The sequence below is a fragment of the Hippopotamus amphibius genome, chromosome 4 (assembly GCF_030028045.1).
Source record: "Hippopotamus amphibius kiboko isolate mHipAmp2 chromosome 4, mHipAmp2.hap2, whole genome shotgun sequence".
NCBI lineage: Eukaryota > Metazoa > Chordata > Mammalia > Artiodactyla > Hippopotamidae > Hippopotamus > Hippopotamus amphibius.
The window spans coordinates 83,169,040-83,186,369 of record NC_080189.1 but is presented as its reverse complement, the minus strand read 5'-3'; the positions used below and the strand labels follow the sequence as shown (position 1 = coordinate 83,186,369).

Sequence of the window (17,330 nt, the reverse complement as noted above, 5' to 3'; positions counted from 1 at the left end):
AGTGAGCTTTGTTGCCCCGTGGTTTTGATCATCTTCCTGATATAAAGGCACTTTCAGACTCCCAACAAGCTCATCAAAGAACATTTATGTTATAACAATGTAACGTTAATATCACCTTGGGAGCAATGCTCTCTTACTTTTCCTTAATGTGTTGCTTCAAACACACTTATCCTTGGACTCATTTTCACTCTCTGAGTTATAGATTTTTCACCATATTTTGGGAGAGTGTGGATAATTATGTATGGCTATGGTGAGAATTAGGATATTGTCATTACTATAGATAGTAATACATGAATAATGAGCCCACAACCTTATGCAGAAGGTTGTGTATTATATAGACCATTTGTTTGTGGAGAGTTCACAAAGTTGGGTAAATACTAACAATTACTATAGTTATTGCTTAGGGTACTACGACGTTGCTATAGGACATTTCTTCATTTTGTTGTGAATGAAGAAACATGTTGAAGGAAACAACATCCCCTTGGTTCATTACACTGCCCTCTTTTCCTATTTACCATTCTCAGTTTGTCAACATTAAAGCTATGCTTCACTGTGGTTTGGAGGACAGTGTAAGATGTGATTTTTAAAGGATCCTGAGTTCCTATTTTAGCTGCGATGGCTCCGTGAAGTGGTTGAGTCATCGTAGGAAAGGACACTGTGATTTGTTGAACACCATGTTGAAATTTTCCTGTGAGAACCTCATTCAGCCTTCAGCAACCTATGCAGTTGTTAGCACTGTACAGGCTTAAAATTTGGAAAACATGGACCTAGAGATGTCATACTGAGTGAAGTAAGTCAGACACAGAAAGACAAATATGTGATATCGCTTATATGTGAAATCTAAACAAAGGGTACAAATGAACTTTGTCACCAAACTGGAAATGTGTCACAGATGTAGAAAACAAACTTATGGTTACCAGGGGATAAGGGGGGGTGGATAAATTGGGAGACTGACACTGACATATACACACTACTATATATAAAATAGATGACTAATAAGGACCTAGTGTATAGCATAGGGAACTCTACTCAATACTCTGTAATGACCTATATGGGAAAAGAATCTAAAAAAGAGTATATGTATGTATGTGTATAACTGATTCACTTTGCTGTACACTTGAAACTAACACAATATTGTAAATCAACTATACCCCAATAAAAATTTTTTAAATAAATAAAATAAAATTGGGAAAACAGAAATAAACAATTCAGTAACCCTCCTAGATCACCCAGTCTGTGAGTGGCTAAGCAGGATTTAGAAACCCCGTCCTACATCATAAAAAGGCCTTGTATCTTCCATCACCCATTCATTCATTCATTCTCTCTTTCCAAGCCAACACATCACATTGAGCACTGGATTATGGCTTCATTCCTGGGAGGCCCCCATAGACGGTGAAGCAGAGACAACTTGGTGCACTTAAAATCTGTACCAAAGCCCCGGAGGTAAGGATGGAAGATAAAGTGACCTCACTGAAAGAAGCCTCACAGATCGGGTCCTTGGGCTACTTGCTCAGACACTGCTCAGGACACCTTGCAGGAGAAAAGCCCTCTCTGAGAGGCAGAAAGGAGGAGGGTGGTGTGTGCTTGCACAGGTGTGATGGCGTGGGAGGGTTTTTGTTCAGTGACAGCGGTGCCCTTGCCCACAGTGTATCCCAGCAGGCACAGTAGTACAGCCCTGCATCCTCCTCGGTAGCTTGGTGTATCCTGAGGCTCACCAGTGAATTTCTCGGCCATTTCCTTGCTTCATATCTTTCCTCACTAATCCCTTGCTCGTGAACAACATTTTCATTGGAGGAAATATACAGAATTCGTTTGAGAGGCTGCCATGGCTTCTTTCGGTACCAGTGTATGTATACATTCTTCTTTAACATATCTGTTTTTATCTGGCATTCAAGAAATGCAGTATTTCCCTTTTTCTTGGTAATGGATGTTATGCGTTGTGTTAGTTGAATATCTCCACTTGTGTCTGAAAGGAAAACAAGAGGGAAAATTAGTGAAATTTTGATGTTCATTAACATAGTCTACATGTGTTCTCCACTCATGAAAAGCTGGGGGGCTGATGTTTGCATTTTCTTCCGGAAGCATTCAAGGTGGTGGTGGAATTTGTCAGCTTAGCTTGAGTGACCATGTGATGAGTGTCCACCTGAAAGGGGTGATGTGACTGTCTGTGATCTCTCTCCTCCCTTGGGTAACCTACTCACATGTCCAGAGGGAGGCTGCCACTAAGACCTGGGACAGGAGCAGCATGCTGCCAGCTCTTGTCAGGAGAGATGATTGAATAATGGGAGGATGGCAGAGCAAACCAGAGGGCTGATTTAGTAAGAGGAAGTGGTGCTCTGAACACACAGCTAAGACCCGTAGACTGCAGGGAAAGGGCCTCATGGTAATGCTCAAAACAAAGACATCAGCAGATTTCTCTCATTACTGTGTAATTTTCACCAACCAGTGATGTTAGTGTAAAGAATCCATTTCTTGTTAAAGGACTAAAGTCCTTTATTGGTCTAACAGAGGGAGGGAGAGGGAGAAGGAGGGAGAGAGAGGCCTAAAGTCCACACTTGACAGCCTTCATGGGAATCTTCTAACATCGTTGACGGTCACTATACTGCATCAGGTGATCGCAGACACAGGCTAAAGGGTCAGCTTACTTGTGTGTGACCCCACTCTACGCTTTAGATAACCCAGCCAAAGAAGACTTATTTCAGACTCTCTTATTTTTTAATGTGACCATCAAATGGGATCCTAAGAGATGCTGTGTCCTTGCAGTGCCTTAATATACTTTAAAAACAAAAGCCATTGGTATTTCCTATTATAAAATGAGTGCATCCTCAGTATGGATCATAAAGAAATACAAACAGGAGAGAAGACAACTGCTTTTTGTCCCATTGCTCAGAGACAGCTACTTGGTAATGGTGCATTCGCTTACAGATTAATTTCTGTTCATTTAAAAAATTTATTTCACATAGATGTGATGACATCTTATATTCAGTGTTATGCTCTGTCTTTATTACTTAATATGATACCATGAACATTTTTCTACTCTGTAAGTACTTCCTTGCAGGGTACTGACTCTAGCAAGATTTCCTGGTTCACCACCATGTTGACTATCAGATAACTGAGGATCCCACAGTTCTATTCTTTGTACACGACCAGTCCGCGACCCAGGGGAGCAGAACAGGAAATTCATTACTTCATTCATCACTCAATTATGAACCCCTGGTATGCTCCCTTTGGTCACTTAGTAACTGGTTACCAAAATATACTTTTATCGTCTGCCCTGCCTTTCTAATTTCATTTCCTCACTGCCCTGCATGTCTGCCTGCATCTCTCAAATTAACTACTGGTATACAAATCCCAAGTCGTATATTTGGGGGAACCCAAACTAAAATAAGTACATTTTGATGGAAGACATGTTCACATATTAAGGTACAGGGAAGTCATTCTTGCTTATACCTCATTTGGCTTGAACTTTATGCTAACAAGAACAGCCTGTCATATGGCCTGTCAAACACATATTGCACATTTGCTTTAACCATTTAAGAAAAAAAAAAAAAAAAAGAATGCATTTACCAGATTGTTTAGAAAGTCCACTTTGAAGATAAACATGAATGCCCTTCCCTTCCTATGAAATCAATGCTAGTACTCCTTCTAAGATGAGATTTCCTTTCCAGGCACCAAGGTCAAGCTGAGTCGCCATGTACATGCTAATCTGTCTCTTTGAAATCTCGAAAGGGTGTGCCCTTGTCGTGTTCGATGTCTCTCCTTTGTTCTAATAGAAACAAATCTGTCACTGGGGCATCGCAAATGAAGCTGGGTGCCATTGTGGATGTGGTTTCTGACATGTTCCTGCATTATGGAGAACTCGAATTTTCTGAAGTGTATCAAACTCAAGGACACCACCAGCCCCTTTAAAACCAGTACCTGCTAGCAGCTGCCGGCTGTAACCTCACGGTCTCAGAGTCACCCTTTTCATCTTGCCGGCTCCAATCCCAGCCACTGATAGCCAAACTATGGTTCTTGAATCTGTGTCTCCTGAGCTGTTATCTTCAGTTTAGCTCAAGTAAAAAAAATTCTATTCCTGTTAAAGGTTGTTTATGGATTATTGCATCGACAGACAGTTGTGTCCCTTTACTAAAGGCCACAGCTCCTTTCAGGTGACCTCTCTCTCTTTTTTTTTTTGGCTGTGCCTCATGGCTTATGGAACCTTAGTTCCCTGGGGATTGAACCTGGGCCCCTAGCGGTGAGAGTGTGGAGTCCTGACCACCAGGGAATCCCCAAGGTGACCTCTCAATACAGATGCCCTCCCTGTTGTCATAGCAGTTCCATGTCCCTAAAGGTCTAGAAGGAGAGTGACTTCATGCTGCCCTGGTAAAGCTGACGAGTGGAGACAGAGACTACATGGCCCACCAAACTGAAAATATTTGCTCTCTGGTCCTTGACAGAAAACGTCAGCCAACTCCTATTTTAGAGCAATTAAAAATAAGATTTAAAGGATTATTCTTTACATTCATTTATTACATGTGCATCATTTCTTTATGTAAATTCAAATTTTTGACCTATACCATGTTTTTTTTTATGCCTGAATAACTTCTTTTAACATCCTTCATAGACTACTAGGTTGACTGGCAAAGATACTCTCCATTTTTTCTATCTGAGAATTCTTCCGTTCCCTTTTACTTTTGAAGGATATGTTTGCCAAGATGTCAGTTTTCCCTTCCCATATTTTAAAGATTTTAGCTCATTGTCTTCTTGTTTGCATGCTTTCTGAAGAAACTCTGCTATTTTTTTCCCATCTGGCTGCAGACCTCCAACCCCATTCAGAACTGTGACCACACAGGAAATCACATTTCCCTGCCTCTGTTTCATCCTCTATAAAATGTGAATCATGATAGCACCAATGTCAGTGGATTATCTCAAGCATGAGAAAAATTTTACCTAGAGGATTTAGAACAGTGTCTGAGAAAGAGTAGCAGCCTGAATTAATGGCCAGTGTGATGCCCTGCAGACTCACAGCAGAATTCTGGGGAAAAGGATCCTGACAGGAGTGTCCACCTTGCTGTGCAAACATCTAATGCCCCCAGCGGGCCAGAGTCCTGTGCAAAAGGAAGTGTGCTGGTCAGGCTGTCACACAAACCCTGAGCTAGGAGTCAACAGTAACTCCCTTCCTGCAAAAGAGGGCAAGAGCCCCATCCCATTCACCCCAATATATAGGGAGTAACCAAACTCTAAACTTCTTCAGGATGGCCTGAGAGAGTTGAAGAAGCGTGGGATTTGGGAGTTTAGTAAGTCATTTTACCTCGCTAAGCCTTAAATTACTAGCATTGAAGTGAAAATGTGAACATGACATTGCAACAGTGTTGTGATGTTGATATAAGATGTAATATCACCAGTGTGTTTTCTGCCACTGGATGATTTCCATTTTGAAGCGGAGCCATGAAACTTACAAGTGATCTCTGGATAGTAAAAGAAAAAAAAAAATCTTGCAGGACTTGCTTTCTGTAGTGGGAGGCTTCGGCGGGGCTGCCAGCTGTGCAGCCTCTGTGGCTGCCTGTGTTGAGGATGTGGGTGGGCATAGACGTGGAGACGGTTCTTGTGTGTGTTATCCAAGAAACTCTAACGCTGTGGACCTCAATCCAGCAGGCACAATAGTACGTGCCCTCATCTCCTTTCTCTAAGAACCTTATTGTCAAGGTTGAAGTGGAATCGGCATCATTTTTTCTTGCCTCAAGCTTGTTTTTCCTTCCTCCTAAGCGCTTGAAAGCAACGTCTGTTGAGACGTGTAGTAGTTGTTCTATACTCTGATCTGGTTTTTGCCGGTACCAGTGGATGTATTCTTTGCCAAAGTTTTTAGAGGACACTTTGCAAGATATGATTACACTCTTATCTCTTGCTCCAGTGACTGATATTTGAGGTTGCTCCAACTTTAATTGCCCAAGGCCAACTGCAAGCAAAGAAGAGAGATTCCCATAAGCAAATGACGTGTAAAGAGGCAACAGTAAAGACCTTCTTCAGTCTCTCCTGTAGACTGAAATGATTGGGTGGCAACTCACAAGCCCAGAGGGAGGAGAAGAAGACCGCTTCCAGGAGGGCCATCCCGTCATCAGACTGGCTCCCCGGGAGCAGGTAAGAAAGTGAGGGCTCTGTTGCCAGGAAGTCTCAGGCCAGTGGCAGGAGAACGGGGCTGGATCTCGTGACTCAGAAGAAGCGGTGCGTCGCGCAGGGTGGTTCTCTGGGGTTCTTCATGACCTGCTACAGATATGAGCAGTTCTGGTTTCACAGGGGTTTCCTGCTCCTGAGTGCCGGGCAAATGGGCTAAGAGTGCTTATGACCTGGAAAGAACACCCTGAGATGAGTCCGTATACCTGGGGGCGGGGCTGTTCTCATAGCCACTCAACTCATCCCCCTGAAATTCCATTCTGTAGTAACATTGCTGCAGAAATATGAAGACATCCCTGCTGTGTTCTTTCCCTGTGTCTATCTTTCTGTGAACAGCTGGTGACCCAGGACTCGGGTATGAAACCTGACCTTTATTTTTCTGTAACGCTACAAAAAAAAAAAAAAAAAAATCAGACACTAGACTATCTCCTCCACATCATTTAATATGCCATGTGCACAAACACTGGGGTATTTTTGTGTGTTTTCAAATTAATTGAGATGTCACCATGAAAATTACCAGTCACAGAAATCCCACTTTGTTTACAATCTGGGTGCCTTCCAAAAGGGACTAAATTGCCATCGCTAGTGGATCTATGAGACCGAGTGATCTGTGGACATCAGCTTCTACTCAACCTGGACCTGAGAACAGTCTCATGTACATGATGTCACATGCAGGAGTAGTTTAAAAGCAATGCTCTGTTTAATATGCAGTGATAACCTTTAAAATTAATATGGCATCTAATATCCATTGAGGGCTTGCAATTTGTCAGGCATTGTTCTAAACATTCTCTTATTTTATTTCATCCTCTTAATCGTCCTGGGAGGTAGCTGTTATGAACATCTTTATGTGACCAATGAGGATAGTGGCAAACAAACTCATTCCAAGATGTGGAGTTAGTAAATGTGATAACTCAAATAAGTAACCATTGTTTATTAAACAAAATGGGTAAAATAAGGTATAAAACAGGACAAAAAAGGCACCCATCATTTACTTTTATTTTGAATTTTTCTCTACGTTTTTAAGGCTAGAGATGGATTGCTGGATGTTATTTATATAAAGATACATTTAAGTGGGGTTTGCATTTTGGCATTATATTCTCTTTTGGCTGTCTTACGATTGTAAGCAACATTGCTTTAAATAATCTATGTGAATATTAATGACTGAAGATACCTCATCTGACGTGAGCTGAATTCTTTAAGCTTCTTTTGCCTCGCTTTCCGCAGGTATACCTTGACTGCATACATATCTTTTACAGGTGTTAGGTTTACAGAATCACATTATCACTTGGGAGAGGAGGAAGGGGAGGTCAGATATTTCTACTACAAATCTACTGAGGATTTGCTAGCACTGTTCTAAATAGTTTTTTTTTTTGTATTCTTTCATTTATACTTCTCAATCTTGAGAGTTAGTTGGTATTATTATCTCTCTTTGACAGATGAGAACAGTGTGGCAAAGGTGAATTATCCCAAGTTACAAAGCTGGGCAATGTGGGAGGCTGGATAAGTAACAGATGCTCATTGAAGAAAATGAGAGTAAACATGTTACAAAATGATGAAAATGCGTAATAGCCATCATCATCCACTTTTAAGTGTTTTCTCTACACATTTATTCATAGTAATATGTTTGCTTGGATCATTACACACATTTTTAAAACTTAAATGGGCTTTACACATGCAGTTTCATATTCTGATCTTTTAAAATAACTTTATATTTTGAAAATATATTAGGTCCTTAAAAAGTTTACGTGAATATCATTATTAATGACCTATGAGAATAAGCACCCTTGTACACAACTTACTTACCCCCTCTGATGTCTGCTGAGTTATTTATCTCTTGCTGTCTCGGTTTATACATCTATAATTGCTTCAAAAAATATCTTTCAGAGACTTAAGAAAGTTACATTATGACACTAAAGATGATAATGATATAAAGTATAAATAATAGTGCCTGACAGTTAATAGGCCTTTTATGATGTTTTCAAGTTGTGTGTATTTTTTTTTTGACGTTTATAACAGTTTTACTCATAATTGCCAAAACTTGAAAGTAATAGTTGAATATCACGTAGAATCATCAGATATGTGTTTGGAAATTATCACATCATTGTTTTGTATTTTTAATATTATTGAAAGACAAAAGAAAACTACCTTGTGAAACAGGATCTTAATTATAAAAATTCTTGCAGTCCATTTTTTGGATATGTAGAAAGTCATTAAAAATATAAAGAAGAAAATAACCTATCCACCCTATCAGGAAAAACCCCTACTGTACATCTCCAATGTTCCTTTCATTTTGCTTCTTCCACCAATATAGATGTGTATAAAATTGATATTGAATGTATATTCATTTGTACTATATGTGATTTGTTGATATTTTAATTTGAACATTTTCACCTTTATTAAGAAACCTTCAAAAATGACATTTTTAATGCTTCATAATATTCTATCATTTGAATGTAGCATAAATTTTTTGCCTCTTTCCCTTGGTTCGTCACTGAGTTGGTCACTAATTTTCCCCAAGGGATAATGTCAAAAAGCTGATATAACTTTTATCTCCTAAGATCTGTTTCTCTGAAGTCATCATATAGCTAACGTACACTGCTCTTCTGTACATTACACGAAAAAATACATGCAGAGAACTTAGCAAAAATATTTTGAGACCCTCAATCCACATTTTCCATGCATTCCTTTTGGAAAGGGCACCTCTTCTCACATTTGGTGTTTTCCATTTAGGTTCTGGTCTCTAATTTGCTCGCATAAAAAATACAGGGGCCTGACATATACACACTACTATATATATAAAAATAGGTAACTAATAAGGACCTACTGTATAGCACAGGGAACTCTAATTAGTACTCTGCAATGACCTATATGGGAAAAGAATCTAAAAAACAGTGGATATATGCATATGTATACCTGATTCATTTTGCCATACAGCAGAAACTAACACAGCACTGCAAATCAACTATACTAAAATAAAAATTTTTAAAATTACATAGGGGCCTGGGAAGGTTATTTTTTGACTCAAAAAGGCAATGATCCTTCCATGAAGAAACTGTGACATAAGCAGTGTAGGTCAGGATGTAAATTAAAGAAATACGAGCCCACCAGAAACGGGAGAAAAAAGGCTGAAGGATCATACCCTTATTCTCACCAGAAGCCCACTGCAGACAGTACTCTTAGAAACAGAAAATAAGAATTTTTTTAATTGTTTTACATTGAAAGGCCAATAGCTAATTACTTGGCATTTTGCTTCTTCTGTGAAGACACCTATTCACTCAAATCCAGGGCACGTGCTTCAGCACGTAATGTATGTCAGTAATTTATGTAACGTGTGTCAGTTAGTGTTCTGTAATGCTCTGCACTGTCTCCTCTGCGGGGTTGGGAACCACGCATTGATTCTTTTATTGTCCTTCAGTTAAGAAGTAGTTTAATGTAATGGTTGAGAAGAGCTAGATGATTTGGGTCCCTTCCCTGATCTGCCAGCTAGCCACGTTCTGGCTCTGTGATTTGGACAAGTGACTATACCACCTGCTACTTGATTTGGCTGATGAGTCAAATATGCCTCATGATATAGATGGCGCAGTTTAAAGGAGCTGAAGTATGCAAAGCACTGAGAACACTGATAAAGAATCCCCACCCCCACCCCCCACTCCACACACATTGTTAGCTCTTCTTATCCTGGCAGGTAGGCTGTCTTCTTTCACAGGCAGAATCCGGGTTACCCAGCACGGTGGGCTCATCTAACGGCGCCAGTCACCCAGAGCTCTCTTCTGATGACATCAAGCTGGCAGAATCCTTTTCCCCACACCTTTCAAAAGGGGCACGCTTGTTTCAGCCCTAATTGACCCCTGGTATCCTAGTGTCCACCTAAAGAATAGCAGTCCTTAAACTTTTCAGTTTGATCTCACAGCCCAGTTCAAAAACATGGATTTCTTGTCTTAGGCTGATCATTAAGTTTAAATCCTCTCAGCTCTAGTATCTTTAGTTGTGGAACGGACTGATAATAGTTATACGGCAGCGCTGCTGTCTTGAGTATATGTTATAATATATAAGGGCACGTGGTAATGCCCTCTCTCCACCTGAAGCTTGCCCACATACAGAAGTCTCTGGATGGAGAGATGGTGAACGGTGGCACAGTCTGTATGCCCTCAGTCCCTAGATGAGATTTCGATGCATCAGGATATAGTGCCAAATGATGCTTCGGAAGCACAACTCCTGGGGTCTGCTGGAAGGTCATGTGCAAGCATGATCCAAGATGACTTCCTGGAAAGCTCAGGAAGTAGCGCAGATGAGGTGGGGCCCAGGCTGGGAGCTGGTTGTGGTTGTCGCTGTTGGGGAGGATGTGGATGGGCACAGACCCAGGGAGGGGATCTTGTGTGGGTTGTCTCCACAGTTCTAGTACTGTGAGTCCCAGCCAGCACAGTAGTAAATTCCCACATCTTCTTTTTCTATGAAATTTACGGTAAGGGTTGACGTGAACATTTGAGAATCTTTTCTTGCCTTGACTTTGTTGCTCTTCCCACCTACCTGACTTTGAGCTGGGGCTGTTGTCGAGCTTACAGAAATCAGATGCTCCAAAGCCTTATTCTGTTTCTGCCGGTACCAGTGAATGACATCTGATTCAAAAGCTGTGCTCTTTATCTGGCAATGTATGTCAATACTTTTCTTTACTTCTGTGGAAAGGGATATCTGGGGCTGCTCCACTTTTGATAACCCGAGTCCAACTGTAAGCAAAAGAAGAGACTTTCTAATGAATTTCTGATCATGTAAGAAACATCTAAGAACTTGTTTGTTCACTCATCTAGACTGAAATGATCAGGGAGTGACTCACGAGCCCAGAAGGAGAAGAAGGTGAATGCCTCCAGCGGGGACATGGTATCTGCCAGGCTGTGTGCTCAGGGAGAAGGCAGGAAGGTGGGCAGCTGGTGGCTGGATGTCCCACGTCAGTGGTAGGAGGGCGTGGCCTGAATTGGGGAGGGGAAGGAAGGGGCGGGTCTGGCGGGTCCAGCGGGTCCTTGGGCTGTTAGTGCTGGCTACAGCCTCCTCATGCTTGAGTTTCCTGTTTCCTCTGGTCCTCCCACTGGCCCTGCTGATCTCAAGATAAAGCTAGTGGTCGCCAGCGGGTTATCTGACATGAATGTGGGGGAGCCACGGAAGGGTCTTGATTTCTGCAGAAATGGAAATGGTTTCTAATTGCCTAGGAGCTATTTTATGAATACTTTTTCTCAGTATAGTATTTTCAAATATTGCATGTTTAATAAACATTGACTTTTATGGTAGCAAATATGTAATGGACATTTTCTATTTGTTAGGCTTTTTTTCTAAATGTTTTTCCTCTCACAGCGATTGCATGATATTGATGTTGGTAGTTCTTTTTTATAGATCGGAAAATGAAGTTCAGAGGAGTGATGTGACTCAACAAAAGTCAACCAGCTTTTAAGTGGGACGTGCTGGTAAAGATGTTCATTGAAGAAATTCAGAGAAACAGGGAGAAATGAAAATAAAAATGCCTGTGATCATGTTAGCAAGACAAACAATTCTTATCATTACATTGTCTTAACTTCTGGATTTCTTCTTTGCAGATATACAGATATTAACTTGATATTGTGGATTATAAATATATTTATAAGCCACTCTATATCTTTTGATTGGAGCATGTCTTCTATTTACATTTAAAGTAATTACTGATACGTGTGTACTTATTGCCATTTCATTAATTGTTTTGTGGCGTTTTTTGATGGTTTTTTTTCATTCTTTGCTTCTTCTTTTGCTCTCTTACCTTTGATTTAATTACTGGCTTTAGTGTTATGTTTGGATTCCTTTTTCTTTCGTGTGTGTATCTATAATAGATTTTTGGTTTGTGGCTACCATGAGGTTTATATGTAGCAATCTATACGGAGAATATTTTAAGTTGTTTATCTCTTAAGTTCAAAGACATTTTAAGAACCTTGCATTTTTACTCCACACCCCCATGCTTACTCTTTTTTACCTGTTTTGTGTCTTTTTGTTTTGCATTTCCTTAACAGCTTCTCGTGGATATAGATGGTTTTACTACTTTTGTCTTTTAACCTTCCTACTAGCTTTATATGTGCTTGATTTACCACTTTCCTGTATATTTGCCTTTACCAACGAGATTTTTCCTTTCTTAATTTTCATATTTCTAGTTGTGGCCTTTTCTTTTCTTCTTAGGGAAGTTCCCGTATCATTTCTTGTGAAGCTGGTTTGGCGGGGCTGAGCTCTTTTACCTTTTTCTCATCTGTAAAACTTTTAACATCTCCATCAAGTCAGAATGAAATCCTTTCTGGGTAGAGTATTCCTGGTTGTTAGGTTTCCCCCTTCCATTGTTTTAAATATATCATGGCGCTCTCTTCTTGCCTGCAAATTTTCTCCTGCAAAGTCAGCTTATAGGTCCAGGCACTGCTAAGCGAGAGGGAGGATTCCAAAATGACACGTGTCCACATACAAGGTGCAGCACGAGTGTCCTTGTGGTAGAATGATCTCCTCCAAATGGCTGCAGCCAGAGTCTGCAAGCTCTGCTTGCCTCCTACCTCTCGGGGAGGCTCTCCAGGATCAGCAGGTGAATCTGATCCAGTCTGCCACTGCCCTGTGAGATTTTGTGTGCACCCTCTATTTCCCTCAGTTCTTTGGCTCTCCTGAAAGTAAGCCCTGCCAGCCTTCAAAGCCAAACGTTTATTATGGGGGCTTGTCATTACAGAGCAGGACCCCCGGGCTGGGGAGCCCAAAGTGGGACTTGGTACCCTTGCTTCTTGGGGAGAACCTCTGCCATTGTAGTTATCCGCCCGTTTGTGGGTCACCCACCCTGGTTATGGGTCTCATCTATACTGCACCTTCATCCCTTCTACCCATCTTGTTGTGGTTCCTTCTGTGTATCTGTAGTTGTAGATCTTTTCTGTTTGTCTTTGGGTCTTTCTCATCAATAATTGCTCTGCAAACAGTTGCAATTTGGTGTGCCCATGGGAGGAGGTAAGCTCAGGGTCTTCCTACTTTGCCATCTTCTTTGATAATTCTTTTTACCTAGACTTGTTTTGTCTTTCGTTTGGGCCAGGAAGCTTCATAGAGTTAATTTATTTAAAACCCTGTTTCTAAGAGAACCAAAATGCAAAAAACATGACTGAACTTAAAATAACCAGCATTTATAACATAATTTGCATTACACATTCATGTAAAATTATTCCCCTATATAAAAAATAAAAAATTTTTAAATAGAAAAGAAAACCTTTTTTAAAAAACCTATTTCTTGTCTACGTGATTCTGTGAACTTATTATCTCCTAAACAGGGTCATCCCAGAGTGCATAGCCCTCCTTTTTACTCACTACAAAAAGACACACCCCAACACAGAATTAGAGAAAGGAACTCTCTTGAGACAAACATAGCCCTGATCCTGGGGGTAAAGGGGAGTGGGCATGGGATGGGATACCCAATCCCTAGGCACCTTTGAGCAGGGCACGGTGGTAGAACATGCACATGCTACCGCTCTCTGCATGTGTGTTTGTGGGGGGGGGGTGTGTGGGAGCATCATTATTGTCTATAACTGATGTATCTCTTCCTCATTCTGACATTGGGTGAAGGCACTAAACTTACCATTTAAAATAGTCTCCTCCATCTCAGAACAGTCTATTTCAGGCTAGCTTAGTCCCTTCGGGTACATTCTTTATCTTTTTTGCTTCTCTCTCTTCCTTTCTCTCATCCCCTCAGTACTTTTGGCCTGAGCTTTTCACAATTACTGAAAATCTCTGGGAAAGGAAATAATAAACCTTGCCTTCTCTTCTCTCTGAGATAATCAGGCCATTTCAACATACATATTCTCTAAATAGGAACCCACATCTACAGGAAATGATGTCAAACCAGACATTTGGGGGCACAGTTACTAACATCTGTAGGGGTACAATTGATAGCCATCAGACTCCCTTTCCTCTTTCCTTTGATATGAGGTATTGGCCCGAGAAGCACAGGAAGTGCTGCAGGCTGAGGCTGAGGTCTAGCCAGGGCTGAGGTCTACCAAGGGCTGAGGTCTGGACTCAGGACTGAGGTTGCTCCATGTTGGAAAGGATGTGGTCACAAGTCATGATAAGGGGTTTTTTTGCTCATTTTCATGATACTGTAGGTTCCCAGGGGCCATTATACTAGGTCTTCATTTCATCTTCTTCTTCTGTGAATTTTATGTACTCCAGGGTTGCAGTTCTTTGATTATAACTGACCTTGAGCAAGGCTTTTGTTTGAAGTAAATATTCGATCTTCAAAATCCTGATTTGCTGTCAGTACCTGTGTGGTATGGAAAGTTATATCTAGATACCCTACAGTGAAAACATATGTCTCCTTTCTGCTATTAAATAAAATATTTTCATTTGCTTCCATTGGAATGGCATTTCCAACAAAAAGAAAAATAATCAAGAAATAAGACATTACTTTTTGCCAAACGGGTAATTCTATTTTTTATTGAGGTATAGTTGATTTACAATACTATGTTATCTTCAGGTGTACAACATAGTGATTCAGTATTTTTATAGATTATACTCCATTTAAAGTTATTACAAAACAATAGCTCTGCTTCTCTATGCTTCTGCTTATTTATTTTATACATAGTAGTTTGTATCTCTTAGACCTATACCCCTATCTTGCCCCTCCCCACCTCCCTCTGCACACTGGTAACCACTAATTTGTTCTCTATACCTGTGAGTCTGTTGCTATTTTGTAACTTACGTTCTTTTGTTTTATTTTTCAGATTCCACACATAAGTGATAACATGGAGTATTTGTCTTTACCTGTCTTATTTCACTAGGAGTTACTTAAAAAAAAATTCTCTCACCAAATCTGAGAAATGGAGAAACAAATTTACATTCCCAGAGTGAAGAACAAAGGAATATTTGTAGCCATATGTCCTATCTGCTCAGGCTGAGTGCCCAAAAAGGATGAGGAGCAGGTAGAAAAGAGGAACAGAAAGAGGAGGAAAGAGCCTCCCTAGGTGTTAATAGAGGAAACACATTCCTCCGTTGGGTTAATTGGTATAAAAAGGAATGTCCATGTGCACCTTCATCTTTTAGTTCCTGGGCATAAACCTTCTGGCTATGAGTTAAGATGTCACTATATTTGGCCCTGGAGGAGAACGCAGCCAATCCAAGGCCACCTGTCAGGGAGGGAGCCCTGACCTCACTCTCCTTCCACTTTCCAGTCTCCCAAACAGCAACCAGAGATAAGACCATTAATCTAGTCCGTGAAGGTCTGGTGCATAAGGCATAAGGGATGGTTAAGGGAAGTGGAGAGTCCATCTAGAAGAGCAAAAGGAAGAAATTAAGCAGGTGTTCAAATAAGTGGGTTATGTTCCCCCCCCCAAAGAAGTAATACAAGTTGAAGAGTAGGTTGAAGGTTTCATCAGGTTTGTTTCATTTCACTTTTCACAAAGCCACTAAGATCCCGTCCCTAACAGAACAGGATGTGCCCCTGCTCCTTCGGTAAGAAAACAGGAAACCGGACAGGTGTTGAGAGACTATCATTGAATTGTATACTTTCTAGTTGATAAACTTAATAGAGAGAAGCATGTGTTTCTTTTTTTCTCCCCCCTTGGGGCTTGGAAATCCTTATGCCCAAGTAAGGAATGCTTTTGTCAGGTGACACAATCATGATTTCTTTGAACTTCAAATTCCATCGGCCAAAATCAAATGGAAATCAACAAGTAAAGGTGCCCATTAGTGGAACCCCTAGGGGTTAGCCTCCTGCATCAAGAGCAGGCTAGAGAAACACGGAGAGTGGATCTTGAGGAGAACACAAACAGCCTTCAGTGGAGCCCACCCTTTTTGCCCCTCAGCATCCCCTCGTGTCCTTTGACTGATTGAGAAATTCGTGCCCCAAAGGAGGGCACTCACAGAGTCCAAGTTGAAAGTCTATCTTCTCCTTTCACTCCAGGTGAAGATCACGTGAGGCTGATTTTCTAGCAACCTCCCATGAGAGGTAGAGGCTCATGTTCTCAGGCAAAAAGAGTGACAAACAGCCTCGCAGACAGAAACCCCTCCTGTGCAATGAAGTGTGCCGTTCTCGCTCATCACGGCATCTGCATCTGGACAAAACAGGAGAAAGCAAGAACATCAAAGCACGGTGTAAATAAGAAGACTGTGTATTTTGGGCACTATTTTGGGTACTACTTAGTGTCTATAATAAGGTACAAAAAGACATTTAAGCCCAATAAGCTACCCTGAGCATTAACATTGTCTCTCACTTGCCAGACAAGGTCACTGGGAATCAGGAGAGAAAACAAGATTTCATTTTGTAAAGAAGCAAAAGTTGTTAGAGAAGAGGGGAGAAAAAGCGGTCAAGACTGAGCCCTGTTACAGGTCTTTCTAACCATCAAATTTCACATGTTGTCCCCAAGTGCTCAATGATATCCGAGGTATTTTTAATATTATGAAACATGTGACTGCTTTTAAAAAATAAATTTTGAAATAAAATTCAGAAGTGATAAAAGTTTTCTATTAGACAATATAGGGGCCACAGAAGTGACATAGGAAAAAACTATCCATGATCCCAACCTCCAGAGGGGACCACTGCAAAGTTGTGGCCTTTCCTCTACCTTGGGCTGATTCTCTAACCCGCTCTCAGGGCTGAAAGTAAAGATCACCCAAGACAAAGAGTCAACATGGATTTCCAGGTGGGCCTAGCAACTTTCAGAACTGTGATTTTTCCAAGTTGACCCTTAAGGAACAGACATCACTGTTCCCACAGTATTAGTATGTGTGGGCAGTTGGTAATAGATGATATGTCACAGAAAATAGTAATTTTTAAGGTTTGCCTAGACTTTATCCAGCATCAATTAGATAATATCACACTGGTTCTATTACTCAAAGTCATCGTGAATCAGGTATGAGAGAGAGTTAAGTTGAGTCAAAGTCATCAGGAGATTTCAGGCGTCCATCGGTATGAAGTCCCTCATCCACCCGTTAGGTAATACAAACACCTCAATAATAATGGAAAGATAGACCTCATTTCAACAGACATTAATGGAGCCCCATCTGCATTCTGCACCGTACATGCTAATAAAAGGCTTTCCGTGTTCCATGAATCAGCACTTTAAACAACTATTTAAGTGCCAATCTTTACTTAGGACAGAGCTGGTTTGCCCCTGGCTGGTTTGCCTTTGGTGTGTGTGGCCAAAGAGTACTTGGTG

At 40.9% G+C, this 17,330-nt stretch overlaps 1 non-coding gene and 1 gene segment (V, D, J or C); both read right to left on the bottom strand.

Moving 5' to 3' along the window:
• Window positions 1-17,330, bottom strand: part of LOC130852621 (T-cell receptor gamma chain C region C10.5-like) — a 38,902-nt gene that overhangs the window by 19,315 nt on the left and 2,257 nt on the right.
• On the bottom strand, window positions 8,181-8,265 carry LOC130852886 (small nucleolar RNA SNORD121A). The gene has a single exon (XR_009053587.1). It is a non-coding gene; the product is annotated as a small nucleolar RNA SNORD121A (small nucleolar RNA).